The sequence below is a fragment of the Stigmatopora nigra genome, chromosome 19, assembly GCF_051989575.1.
Source record: "Stigmatopora nigra isolate UIUO_SnigA chromosome 19, RoL_Snig_1.1, whole genome shotgun sequence".
Classification (NCBI taxonomy): Eukaryota; Metazoa; Chordata; class Actinopteri; order Syngnathiformes; family Syngnathidae; genus Stigmatopora; species Stigmatopora nigra.
In genome coordinates, this window is record NC_135526.1 from 7,456,594 (window position 1) to 7,470,472 (window position 13,879).

The 13,879-nt window shown below is 39.2% G+C and overlaps 1 long non-coding RNA gene across 1 annotated transcript in view; it reads right to left on the reverse strand.

Annotated features, from left to right (window-relative positions):
- Positions 1 to 13,879, reverse strand: part of LOC144212450 (uncharacterized) — an 85,744-nt gene that overhangs the window by 70,957 nt on the left and 908 nt on the right. The gene's annotated exons all lie outside the window — the stretch shown is intronic.

Genomic DNA, 13,879 nt, shown 5'->3' on the forward strand with positions numbered 1-13,879 from the left:
TGAGAAACTGAAGTAAACGAGGTCTTGTCAGCTACAACACATTCTCCAGGGACGGCTGTCTATTTTTGTAGGCTGACAAGCATGTTCGCTCTCAGAGCAATGCGCATGAGAGAGCACTTTGGAGAAGAGGGGTTATTGGGGTCCCAGTAAAAACGAGGTGAATCGGGGACATTGCACTCTTGAAAAATTCCCTTTCACACATTTAAATTCAGTTCCCCATGGCGGACGAGCCTGCGACTTCAAGAGTGAAGCATTTACATTGCGCCGACCGCATCACATGCCGACTCACGTGATGGTTGGGCATTGCACGTGGGAATATGCAGATAGAGCGCGTTCGCACGACGCCACGTGCATGTTGGGAATTTTTTAATGTGTTGCAAAAAGACTTTTTACATAAGTGTTTGTATCATGTTGAAATGTATACAGGGTTAATATTTGCCGACAAAACATGCAGCGAATTATAGAAGACAATGCTTGAATTTTCCCCAAAACAAATGAACAGTTCTTCTACGTCTAAAAAGATTTCCCAGATAAGCCAACAAATGAAGAATTCATTTTGAAATTGGAAATAACCAAGCTTTTTGGAATCTGAAAGAAAGACTATACACTACACAACAAAAGATTGGCCATGGTGATGCCGGATCAATTTTCTAAAGACGCTTAAATCCAATTTGACATTCGCCGTCGGAGAGCTCGCCGGCAAAGTTCATTAACTTGATGACTGATTGACACAGTTGGACGTGCTGTGCTGCTGCAGCGTTAACCTCGTGCTTAGCAGTCACAAAGCAGGTTAAGTAATTTAAACCCGACGGAGAGTGAAAGACGAGAAGCAGAAAAAGACGTGTGAGACAGTTGAGGAATTGGCCTTTTCTCTCCACCACCGCCAATCAAAATGTTCTTTCCTGTGTACGGAGCATTTTAATTAATGAGGTGATCCTTAGAGGAACAGATGAGGGAGGGGTATCTGGGGGGCAACTGGCCTAAGCAATTGTCTAACACAGAGTATTTTATAATGTTACATAATTTGACCCCGGGCTGCTGTTGTCTTTATTTTTATCTGCACAGATTGGAAAACATGCTCAACTGGGTTAAAATCAGGTAACAAACTGAAACTTCCATCTTTTTGCTTTCCAGGGACATCTTGTGAAGTCCAACTATATTCCCTAGAGACTGCTCAAGAGAGGACATACCTCTGCCATAATAAAACTTGACAACATCTGCCTCAGGACAACTCTGTTAGATTTTTGCAAGAAGATTCATTCATTTCACTTCAGGAAATAGATTTCAAATCCCATGTGGTATGCACTAATGTGACGTTTCATTTGAACCATGACAACTGGATGATGGGAAGGTTAAGGCCCGACTTAACACGCTAGCTATTTTCTATCACACTTTGGCCATCTTAATGACTTTATTCCTTTGGGTGTGAGCTAAATGAGCTAAGCTATACCAAATAAATCATCTGTATCAAAATATCTACTTGGAGTGAGCATTTGCAATTCTTAGTGACTCTTGAATAGACACCAAAAAAAGTTGAATACCTAAAACACACATGCCAGTATATTTGAAAAATGTCTTCACTTTGAAGGTTTGTCTGAAATCTTGCAGTAGGGAAGCATTTCATTTGTATACAAATACGTCCTGCAACGGTTATCAAAAGCACACAGTATTGAGCAAAGAGGACCTGACTTGAATCACACTGTTTCTCTGTCACACTGGATGTGATCTATTGATTTAGTCCAAGAGATTGAAAGCTTGTGGTGACAGATTCCAGGAGATAATACAGCAAAAGCCTTCAGTGGTGTAGTTTCTATCTTCGGTAAAAGAAATAACATGACCACCCACGGGTAGGGAGTCTTGTCTAAGGCCACATCCACATGTAGCTTTAAAATAATACTAAAAAAATAATAATTAAAAAAAGTACTTTGCCCCCCCGGCATCAAGAAATTTAAAGTGTACGCCCACACTACAATGGCACTTAACTGGAACACAGAATTCAGACATGGGCTGCCTTTGACTAGACTGTTCCAATCTTCTACTAATGCCAACCTTTCATTCTTCAGGAACAGATATTTACCTATACTCGTCCCTTGTGCATCACACTCCTCTACTTTAAGAGAGTTGCCTCTTTATATGCATCTCCATCTCTCGCCATTTTCATTTTCAGCACTCTCTCTCAGCCTGTCGTGCATCACCTTTTTTCATTTCCTGGTTTAAATACTTTCTTTTGACAACTACCATTGCTTTCCAAACTTGCACATGGTCTTTGTTGCAATATTTATGTAAAGGCCAATATGCTGAAAAGCACATTTAGGCGGTTTATTAAGGGTTAATTACAAATTAAATCAGTGAAATAATCAGGAACACTTAAAGAAATAATTTTCAAACATGATTGATAGTTATTACAAGATTTATGTCACACTCTCCTGGTTGTTTTCTTCTATTTCTCCCCCAAAAAACCACCATCTTTGTATTCCAATTCCATGCCGTCACCACTTTACTTTGACCAGCAGTCCATTTTTTTGCTCTTTGTCACCATTTAAAGTGATAAAACTCCAACAAGAAGATGCATAAATTTGAATCACCATAAATATTGCAGTTACTATATTAAGCAAGGTCTCACAAAAAGAGTACAAATACAACACACTGTGGGGAAAAAATCAGTTGTCCCAACATCAAAAGGCATAAGAAATGCTGTGCTGAATGCTGATATGGGAAATCTGAGGTATTTTCGTGCTGGGTAATCTGCACATTCAGCTCATCTACATTTTGGGAAAATAAAAAGCTCCAGAGGCTTGTACTATTCTTGTAAACATTGTTGCCAGGGCCCTTTTCTTTCACTGCCAGCTACCTGAACTCAACTTTTAGTCTTCTACAGCAACTTCCTGCTTTGCAAATGTGCATCATTTGCATGCAATGGTGCAATATTAATGCAAATCTTTGGTGTGGTTCCAGCATGATACTTTGCCTCCGACTCACGTCCTGAGGGGTCATGCTATATGCAGAGAATTACGTTCGATGAAAACAAAAAAAAAAAGAAGTGTCAAGATGGTGCTTAGCAAGCAGAGCAACACAATGTTCACTCTCGGGAGTGTCTTTGGGAAAATGAAGTTGGCAGGAATGAATATTTGGCTCAGGGAAAAGGGCGCCATTCAACCACGTAGGAATTACCAACAAGAGTTTGTTTACTATAAAGAGTATTTGTCCTTGCAACTCTAAAGGGTTCTGATGGCTAAAACTCAGATAAGTATGCCAGTAAAGAAGGTATTGGATGAAAATTTAAATTCTAAAATGTGGGTTCTTCATAAAAACCTAGTGTTTTCGTAATGGCTTTTTTGTCGGGTACAATTGAGTCCTCACTTTGTCACACTTGTGGTTCCAACAGTGGGTGACTTTGTTGGCAAGCAGAGCACAAAGTCAATTCTCAAACTATGCAAAGGTAGTTTCAAGGTCACTACGTTAGTACAGTAGATTTTAGCATTAAAAAAAACTAAACTAAATCTACCATATTAGAGAAAGGATAGATGTATAATATATTTGAATTAGTAAAAGTAACTATTTTCCACTAACATGTTTCTATCTGTAGGAAGATGTATAACAAGTCTTACTTAAGGTAGACTTGGCTTTTATGTTGATATTATGTCGTGCTGCCTTGTCAGTGAAAATACAATTTATGTTCTATTTGCCCTTTACAATCCCACCTCTTACTACAGGTATACTTGAAAATGACAAATGAGTGCCGTCAGTGATTTACATCCACACTACAGTACATATATGGCAGTGTAGTAAATCATACAGATTGGTGATTCAAAAGTGACAATCAATGGCATATACTGTGTCTAATTGAACAAATAAACACCTGTAGTTACTGAAACTTGGACTGTTACATATGGAAAAGTGGAGGTGCCAGTCCTGTCCAATAACACCAGGAATGATGAATATGGGATGTAGCGTAAACTGGTCCAAAGTGTGGCAGTGACAAAAAGGTACTCGATACCCGTTCAATTGGAGACTGAATAATGTAGAGTGGTCATTACATGTTAGCAGCGGTTTTTAATGGCTTTAAACACAAGGGACTGTTTCTAGAAATTATCACTATGCCGCTTGAGCTGATAATTATTCCGAGAAGTCCACAGACAATTGAATTTACATTTTAATCCGCCTCAAATCAGAGATGACTAAGTGCATGTTTTACACAAGCTGGGGGAAATGGAATTAAGATATCAGGGATCTTAATTGCTGTATTGATAGCAGAAAACAAGCTGTGATGTTGATGATCCATCAGTAACCCTGAGCGCAAGAAGACCAGCATTGAAGCTGTGAAGCTTTCTCACAGGTTCTCCAAAAGGTCTGAGTCTTTAGGGAAAACCAGGGTGAAGACTGAACCCCCACCCGTGCTGCTGAGACTGCACTAACTCAATACTTCAAAGTGTCCATCTTGCCTTCGCTGCGAATGTCACGGTCTAAGCGATCCCACGGACGAGAAGCAGTCTTCCCGGTCCTCGCTACCTCGGATGGCACCTTCGGAAATGGCGGAATATCATATCGCACGCGGCTGACACGCTCTACCTTGAAACATTTTGGCTTTCATTCCGGATCCTCAACCCAGGCCCATCATTTCCATATTGCTCTCCTTCCACTTTTGTAGCTGTGAAGCCATTGATTTCCCTGGCCTGATCTAATCCCCGGCTTCATACAGCTGAGCATTAATTAGAGTGACGGATGCAGCACGTGAACGAGCACGTATCAGCATCGAGGCTTTACCAACGCTGGTTCAATGTCGGATCACAGCCAGTTCGGGGGGGCTACTTGTGAAGAATCCTTAAGTCATGCTGACGTTTTTCCCCGGCATTTCTCAGACTTTAACGTCCCAAATGCCTCAACTCTCCCTCTCTAATGGCACGGCCCTATGTCTGTGTCCGAGTGGCATGTGTGTAAAAATCTGTTACTGTTGAAAGAAACTGAAGTAAGGTCCCCCCCCCTCTGTAAGCAACGCACTAAGTCTGCTTTTAAGAGAGCCCCGATTGAAGACTTAAAAGGCTCCGTCTCCCTTCTCAAAGGAAAAGAGAAGGCAGGGAAGTGCCTCTGTGCCACATCATGTAAGAAGAGGAAAAAAAGGATGGAAAAAGAAGGAAAAAAAGGGAAAATCTAAAAAAAATGAGCCTATTTTAGGTCTATGCTGCTCTGCTTCCATCTACTGGTCATGACTCAGAGAATGTGAGAAAGATGCAAAGATGCAAAGTCACTGGCTTAGTAGTTAGTAAACAGATCCATCTTCATTTTTTAACTTACTTTAAAATTATATTTTATAAGCTGAAAAAGGCAAATCAAACCAAAGCGGAAATATGGAGTTGCCCTCCTAAAAAATTGAACTGAACATGTTTAAGTTTCTATTCTGAAATCATTCATTTGGGAGATTTGCAGTGTTTTATTTTGTTTATTTTTGAACAAGCAGCCATTCAGGTGCTTCATTTCCACTTGTGAAATTCAGGCTTAACTTAGTTGACATTGTATTATACAGCTGACCACCGTATTAGGCTTCAGTTGAGGAGAAATCTGTTCTCGCCCCAATTGAAAATGCAACAACACAGCAACCCTGAGGCTTACTGATGGTGCTTGCAGGAGCCTTAACATTACCGATTTATCACACGGCTTGTAATGTGCGCCACTTGTTGCTGGAGGCAAACTGAGAAAGAGAAATGTATCAACAATCTGATTCCAGACCTTTTTTTTCCACAGCAGTAGGAGATAAACATGGAGTACACCTTGACATGATTGTAATTCACACGAAATTCTTCCGGGTCTATTTGATGTTTATGCAATTGCAAGGAACAGGGGGAAAGGGGGGGGGGGGGGGGGTTGTCTACTGCCTCACCACTTGTAAATAAACAGCTTTGGACCAGAAAATAATTTGCCAAAGAGTTGGAATTGCCAGAGTGAAGGATTGCTAAGGGCGGCATAATTGCCTACAGGCAAAAATCATAAAAATGTATTTCCCCATTACTGTATGCTTAAGTTCACTTTTAAAAATGTACACCAATTTAACCGTCTTTCTCTTAAAAGTATTCATTCCCAATGAACCTTATATGCACACCTCCCACGACACACAAGTACAACAAGGATTGCAGCTGTCCTATATCACACTGATAAAATGAGGATTTAACAACTAATAAACCATTTTTGGCATCATCCTAACTTTAGCGCCATGCTTTAAGAAGAAAAGGCATCTCCTATCTGGTGCCGTCTAGTGCTTTGTTGGCTTTTTGTGTGTGACAAAACTGTGTAGCTGTTACCTCAAGGTCCCCCTAAAAGGAAGTCCATGCCCATTCCTCATATGGAGGTACTGAAGCTGGACAGTGATGAACACTTTGAAAATCAAAGAAATAAAATTGCTCTCTCAGCTCTACTCATGTAGAAATAGAATGTGTCTAATAGTTACATAAGGGCTTTTTCCACTCCCACCTTCTCCTGGTGGGCAAACTGCGGGGTGAACCTGAGGTTTTTACATAATTTATCATTTTTAATTAAAGAAAAACAAGAGGATTCCTTTTAAAAGTCTGCCAGTATCATGAAACAAACTTAGTTGAGTTCAAGATACTCCAAATATTCTAATGAGTGTTTTATTTTCTTTCACACAAACAGCTGAAGCCTCAGAAAATTTAATGGTACTAACTTTTTGAGCAGAGGGGGGGGGGGGGGGGGTTGTTTTATTTTAACCTCACAAGATTTAAAAAGCATTGAATGCGGCGAGGTCTCCATACGGACGAGTGTGGGCTCTGACGTTAATAAGGCTGGCTTGTGTGCCAATTTTGACAGATGTGTTTGGGAGAAATCTCCAGGCGGCGAAACTTGAACCAGTCTGCCCTCCCATTCCTGCTGCCGCCTTGGCCTTGAGCCCTCGCTACAAGATATGCACACACAAACAGCAATACCACAACTAGAAAGACATTTTTAATTTTTTAAACTTAACCTTAACAACTAAGATATTCATCCTGACTTTAATGTGGCAGGCATACAAACTGGAAACAAACATCAAATTAAAAAAGTCAAGATTGCCCTTTTGACTTGTCTCATTCGAGTTCCTTTTTATTTTTCATAAGGGTTGGTTTTGAAGTTCTATATCTGAGGAACAGTGGCACTGCGCTTGATTGGATTTAGATTTAAAGTCCCTGGAAAATATATATATTTATAGCTACGTATTATGCGGGTAGTCGTTTTGGCAATTTTCAAATGCAATATATTTTGCAAGAAACTTAATGTGGTCATGATGTAAAGGTTGTTTATATAAAATGTTGCTGCTAGTAGTGTTTAGAGCCTATAAACCAGTGTTTACTGCAACCTTGAAATGAAACAAATATGCACCCATATAAAGATTATAAACAGGGTGTACAACTTATCTAAAAGGTTAATCACACCATTGAAAAAAAAGTATATTTACCATGGAGGAGATTTTCCACTAGTAGAGAAAGAATGTTTGCCTTTATCCAAGCTGATAAGGTACGGTTCGATGCCTACGAGCTACAAACTGATTCAGTCTTTGATGGATCGTTGCTTAAACCACACCGGAATCAAGCACACACACTACAAAAACCCATCCAAATGCGCACTATGCAAAAGTGTGGTTAGTTTTAAAACATTTCACTGTCCAACTTCATTTTTAAATATTTTATTCCAAGAACAATAAGTATATATTCACAATGAATTTACCAGGTAACTTAAAATTCTATTTGTTGTGTGCATTTCTCTCAGAAAACATTCTTTTCCAAAGCAAAACATGTCTTTCCAACTCCCAGTTTGACTTTTCATAAATGGACACGCAGCGCTGCAGCGGGCTCTGCCATTCCTGCAGTCACGGCATATTCGCGGGAATAAGATGGTCTGGTAACCTAGCAACAAATACTCTCAGCATGCACGTCATGGAGACACTGATGTTCAATCCAATCAATTGACAGAAGGAGACAAAATGTGATCTCCATTCGAGTGGCTCCAGATGTTTTCTTTATTTGAATTCGCTTTGGAAACTGACTAACTAGAGAGTTGGGAACACCAAAACAGCAATGACACAGCACAAGGTCATTTACACCACAAAACAATATCCATCTTGACACTTTGCATTGAACATACAACAGCAACTATAGGATATTAAAGTTTACTAAAACCCAAACTAAGGTGGTCATGGCTAATGTTGCACCCCTGGGCCAACAAACCAGAATACTAAATTGTTAATCAAATACACGCTTTAAACACACGCATGTAATTTTAGCAAGCAACATAATTTTGACGACATTAAAGGGTAAAAAATGTCCCAACATGGCTTTTGTGCCTCCTCAGATTAAACCAAAAACTGGCCTTGCTCAAACTAAACAAACACATTCAACACCTTTTCTCCGGGAAGAAATAAAAACGACAGAAGTTTTTCCTCTGCAGGATGAATAATAGAGAAAAGGTAAACACTGACGCAGTATTCAGCTTTCCACCAAGGCAACCTTTTTTTTTTTTGTTTTCATTGCACAAAGGAAGCTTGACATTGAAGCATTACGCATCTTGGAAAAGAGCAGCCTTTTCAATTCAACTTTAAACACGACCTTGTGGTCTCGGGACGGAAGCCGCCATGTGCTTCCCGGACACCAACCAGCGGCAACGTGCCCCCCTGCATGCCAACGTCCACTGCAGAGATAACAGATTCACAATGCCTCCTCCCTGGCGTTATATCAAGTTGCCGAGATAAACTTGTCGGCCATGCTGTAAATGCATGGATAATGTCGTGACTCTCGCCCCGAGTGGTACTCAGTGGACCGTCCCACGTGCTCACACAACAAACGCTGCCATACATCTCAATGACTCCCTCACTTTATGGCCACTGGGCACAGCTTGTATTTTCATTGTCAAGGAGTGACTTGAAGCTAAGACTGTGTAATTGTGTATAATTCATCTTCTTTGTATTATATTGTATTGATTTTCTTAACCAGAGACTGTGGCGGCTTACTTTAAAACATTACATTCTTCACCAATTCAAATTTTGCTCTGAAGAGACCTTTTACACATCGTTAGGCAATGAGTCCGTGCCCTTGAACACACCTCTACCTTTAATTGGCTCTAATAAATGAGCCTAACATAGGCCCGAATAACTAACACCACACAAACTATTAGCATATAAAGTGACTGCGGGTATCAGTTTGTTGGTTATTCTTTTTTTTTTTGGTTCTCACTTTGTCCAATGCGTGACAAAATTACAAAGGGAACTTCACATCCACTGCAGTAGTTTGTCTATGGAAATAAATTTAAATGTCAGTCAGTCTGCAGCTCTTCATTTTTTTTCCTACAATATTTTCGGACCCAGTTTTCAGCAAACAATATGATATTTTGTCATTAAAATGACTCCAGGTGAGTTATGGTGTCATTCCATCAAGTAATTGCCATCACTGCAATATTGCCAAACCGTCATAAATACAGCAGAAGAAAACAGTGAAAGCCAAAACCCAATTTAAAAAGTCTAAATAGAATTAAAGTAGGTATAATGACTCGACAGAAAAAAATCCAAAAGACCAGCGAATAAAAAAGAACATTTATCTGTAAGGAGGACAGACAGCAACAATCCAAAAAAATAGCAATTAGCAAATATGCAGGAACATTTCTTAGGGAATATAGTTCCTTTTTTATTGACTTATGCTGAAAATGTATCAGAAGTGTGTAACATCTTATTGCGCCTTTTAAACAATGAAAAAATGTTTATGAAATATTCATATTGACCTCCTTAACTAGTGTTTAACCCACGCTGCAATGCCTGCTGTACATTTGCTGTAAATGCATGTGCATTTGGCAGACAATTGAATAAATCATCATACTCATGTATGGCGAATGACAATGTGGCCATATGGGCATATGTAGTTTAGCCTGCGTTCATAAATAATCGAGTCAGTAAATTGTTTTGTTTTTAATCCCTTGTGGGGGCCACTGTAATGTGCATAAAGCTTCTGGGGAAATACAATAGTCAAAACTTGGAATTAAAAGCATCATGTGGAATCAGTGGATCATAAAACAGCTTGTTTTCATTTAAATTCAGCTAAGAGTCAATATCGTGATACCCTAAGGAATGCTATTTAAAAAAAAAAAAAGAAATACAGAGAAGTGCCAAGAAAACTTTAGCACACAGCTTTTCAAATGCAAAGTTTTTGTGTGTGGGGGGCGGGGGGGGAACCTTATGCTTTTTTTTTCTAAAACCCCAAATATTCTGACTGACAATGTGACCTATTGCCCCTTTCAAATCTGAGCCACCAATGTTAGACTCTTTTCCCCGATGTTCACGTTTCACAATTGCAACTCTCGGTTCAAAGCATTTGCAAGGCTTTGATGGAGGATCCTCTTAAATCATTTACTTCGTTCACATCCATTAAACAGTTATTCAGAAGACCATTATTGTTAATATCCATGTTTTTGGAGGAAACAAAATTATGAAAAGCTACATAACCAAAAAGGGATGTACAAGTGTCAGTTGCTACCTTAGCTCCTCAAAGAGACCACCTTTACATAATCCTAACATATTTTCTGTATTTTTACAAAGACTGGATCAAAACAGCTTGCACAAATGCACCAAAAGCAGAACTCTAGAGACTTTAGTTTTACGTCGGAATAATTTCAGAGCACAGCCAACATTATATAATAAATTGTAATCTGACTATTGGGTTGTCTATACAATGACATAATCAAAGTTGCCTTATAGTATACATTTTGGCTACTTTTATTGTAGAAAACATGTCAAATATAAAGTATGTATTACACACAAAAAAAACTCAAATGATGAAACAAAAGACACTGAGGATGTTGCACTCTAGCATCCTGAAAAGTGACTTCAAAACATTAGTAATTAGCTTTTTTTTGTTGTGTGTGCGAGAGTTTTGTCATGCTCGGTGCGCTGGAGGCAGGCGTTATCCAACAGCTGTTCAAAAAAAAAAACTGTCCTTACTTCACGATGAAAAAAAAAAAAGTCGAAATGGTGTGTGTATGTGCACGAATGCTCATTAGGGAGAAAACGCTCACGGGGTGGAGGACAGGTGTTGTTGGTCTTTGCATTGAGATGAGGAGCAATGGTGGCAGGACCAAGTCTAATTAGAAAGGGCTCGGATACAAACCGGCTGCTCGCATCTCTGCGAAAGCTTCAGAGCACCAACGTATACCTTGCCTGGCTCTATTTCAACCTATAGATACATACATACATACTGTATGAATTTCTAGATTTGCATTCCAAATGACAGCATGTGTATGGAAGCTAACTTTTATCAGTAGGTGAAATTGGTCATTAAAAAAGTACAGAAGGAGATATTACATAACCCCATGAACATCCAAAATAAAAATAATAAAAACAAAATCTAGGTTATCTATAGCCACTGGTTCACTCAAGCTCTTGTTATTTCTTTCCCTTCAGCAATTATAATTTAAGGGTAGCAAGTCTATGTAGATTTTCACCATGCAGGCTATAATAGCCTCAGATAGACAACTTTTCAATGCAATAAATCCCTTTCCTACCACTTTACCAGAATAGGCAAGACTGAAAGTTCTTTAAAAAGATGCTAGGAATGAGATTGCAGAGTTACATGGGCCTATAATGTAATGGAAGGAAAGGAGTGTGATGTTTTTTTTGTGGGGGACGAGACAGAGGAAAAGCTATTTGGGGCTGACAAAGGCTGTCGTTCAACTAAGTGGCGCTCATCCTTTGTATGTGCATTGCAATTTGCAGAACAAAATCCAAGAGATCCCTTTTTTTTTGCTCTGTTACGAGAGACAAGCTCCTGTTAACTGCTTGGAGAATGATTGTCACCTTTGAACATGCACTAAAATACCACTTGTGAACAAGCTGCGTGTTGAGAACCAAAATGATTTTGCACACTCCCACAGCCAACATGTCCTCTGTGTTCTTTTTCATAGCAAGTTACGCAAGCTGCAGCAAACGGAATGCTGAGAAAGTGACAAAAAAATGGCACCATTATTCCAAAGTAAAAGACAACATTTCAATCGAGTAGAAACAGTCAAGGGAACGCATACTGTTAAATCTCAGATTGAAAGCCCTTTTCTCACCATGAAGGAGTTTTACATTCAAGACATGGCCAATCCCGCATAAATCCCCAGACCTCAACCCAAGCGAAAATGTAGGAGGAGCTAAGATTGAAGTCTTCAAGCAGCAGAGAACAAACTTTAGAGGATTTAGTGAGTTTCTCCAACACAGAATCAAAAGCCAAAATCCATCCCAAGCTGCATGCGAGTACAGCAAGAAGCTTCTCAGCATGTGTTTGATTTCTCTAAAGTATAAATATGTCTGCATCTTTTTTTTAATCTTCTAACCCTCAATGACAACCGAATAAAGTAGCACAATGTACAGACCATATAGCCTTTTTGAGCTGATATTTGGATTGGGGGAAATTACTTCCACCACAGGACCTATTTAAATTAAACAGTCTTTAAAAAGAAGATGTACACACTGAACAGTTAGTTAGCTTGGCCCTAATGATGATGCAGTGGGAGCTTTCATTTTAATTACTTTCAGATCTGAAGGCAATGCTGATCACTTTAAATCGTTCACCTGAGAAGACATTGGAGACGAATTGTGCACACAAAGCATTTGCTTAACAATCAAGATGATGAAAAAAAATTGTATGGGAAGACACCAAATATTACACGCATAATTAAAAGTACATTCCTTCAAATTAGAGAGTTAAAAATAAAATGAATATGGATATTGTTTTAAGTTTTAAAAAAAAATGGCTTGGTAAGATTTGAATTTATAAACTAGTGACCTTCCACAAATTCCTTGGTGACTTTTTGCCTGGCTCTTCTGATTATTTTATTATATAACACTTTTTCTCTTGCTAAATGGTTCAAGCAGCTCATCTGTGTGGATTTACTGCCCTCTAGTGGATACTTCAGTTTGCAAGTTAAACCTTTTGTAACAATATCTTTATTATTATTATTTACAGGCTGAGGTATGACTAACCAGTATTTGAGCTAGCCTCTGCTTCCCTCTTTTGGAAGTAAGTAGACAGACAATCCCACCAGTAGAAGGCCGAGGGTTAGGGCCTACTACATAGCCTAAAAATATAATTTCCTATATATCCAATAAAAGAGCTTTAGAAGCATATGAAAGCAGTTCTAAATGTGCCTTAAAAGCCAAACAACCTCAATCATCATGACAGATAAATGATATCCAAAGTCTTTTTTCTTTACATGCATTATCACCACAACAGATGCACCTCTGGGGGGCTTTATAAAACATAATGGAATTCGAAGCACAAAGCCAAAAATGGAAATGCTGCCAACATTCAACTATTTCTATGACCTCCCCATAAATCTCATCTTGCCACCAGCAAAACTACATCCAACTCAAAATTCAGAAGTTCAGAATCCCAATCTTTCCTTAAAGTAAAAGTAGCACCACTTTTTCTTTTGCATTTGGCCTACCAAGATAAGAAAATAGAATGACTTATTCAAATAGTTTCATTAACATTATCCATATTGTTGACGGGTCTACACAGAAAACCGAATACTACGGTCAATATTTTACTGAGGTTCATTCAAACTAGAGACTTAACACTGTAAAATTCCATATTTTATATACATTATGTATAACATTTCCCCCACTGACGCCAGTTCCCATTGTTATTGTAGAGGCCTAATCCCGTGACGGTCATCCACCATGTGAACAGCCATGACGTCGCAGGCCGTGGAAGACTTAGAACACACACTGGCACTTACACGTTTAAGCAACAAAAGGGGACAAGAAAAGCATGCGCAGCTTCTGCGAGCGAGATCAAAAGCGGGCGGCTCACCCGCGACTTAGGAGCCATAATGTGCTCAGCCAAGTGCACCGAGTGCTCCTGACAGCACAGCA